The following is a 1,076-nucleotide window of genomic DNA, read 5'->3' on the forward strand; positions in this document are numbered from 1 at the left end:
TCTCAAGACCTTTGGGTGGAAGTGGTTTATTTTCACATTTAGGATGTATACTAGATTATACAACCTTGTAGTAGCCATAAAAGCCAGGGTGTTCAGTGTGCCTCAAATTAGGCCATTTAACTTTGTTTCATGAACAAGTAGCTGTGTCTTCTTAACTTTGTTTACTAATATACTAACCCATATTCGTCTTCACTGCAGCGGACACTGGCAGATGGTGGTCATCCTGCCCAAGGAACACCTAGTTGTCTGGTTTTGTTCATTGTATAACAGGCCAGACAACTACCTTAAGGGGATTATTAACAGGTTAGTGTTCTTTTCAATACATTTGCATTGACATACCTCAACGTACAACACCAGTTTTTAATTGTTACTCATCTGGAACAGTGCTTTAAAAGGTCTTGATGATGCTCCATAGCCTAAATCAAAGGCTCCTGCTAGGTGGATTATCGTCAAGGTACGTCATTTACATAAAACTTTCACTTATATATATTTCTTTATGTCTCTCCACACTAGTTGTTTAATTAATATCCAAATTTCATTATGTATTTAGTGTAACAAACAAAAAGGAAGTACTGAGTGCGGATACTATGTCATGCACTGGATGTCCACCATCATTTTAGGAACTTTTAGGAATAACTGGGAAGCGGTACATTTATTTCAAAAAAAATCGATTTTTTTATAATTTGTATTACATTATTAACTTATTATGATTTATTTCATCATGCAGTATTTTAACGATACTAGACCATTGGAGCCAGAGAGATTAAAGGCATTGCGGATCTAGTGGGCACAGTATTATCTCCGAGTTAGAGATCAGACCTTGGATTTAGGGACATTAACTTTAGCTTAGTTTACTTTGGTTTGACATTTTTGACATTTCCTATGTAATATGAACATTGAATTCATTTCATGAATGTTCTTTATGATAAATCAATTATTTGATGTTTATTATGATTAAAACTGCTTGAAAGTAGAATAAAATGTTTATTTGCTCTATATTGGCCTTGAAATTTCATTTTACAGGTTCAATTTTGGGTTTATTGTAAAAACAAAAAGTTTATATAAAAAAAAACTTG

At 33.2% G+C, this 1,076-nt stretch overlaps 1 pseudogene; it reads left to right on the plus strand.

Moving 5' to 3' along the window:
• The first annotated feature begins 205 nt into the window (after positions 1-205).
• LOC121175261 (uncharacterized) lies at positions 206-784 on the plus strand (annotated as a pseudogene).
• The last annotated feature ends 292 nt before the right edge of the window (positions 785-1,076 follow it).

Source organism: Glycine max, chromosome 8, assembly GCF_000004515.6.
Source record: "Glycine max cultivar Williams 82 chromosome 8, Glycine_max_v4.0, whole genome shotgun sequence".
Classification (NCBI taxonomy): domain Eukaryota; kingdom Viridiplantae; phylum Streptophyta; class Magnoliopsida; order Fabales; family Fabaceae; genus Glycine; species Glycine max.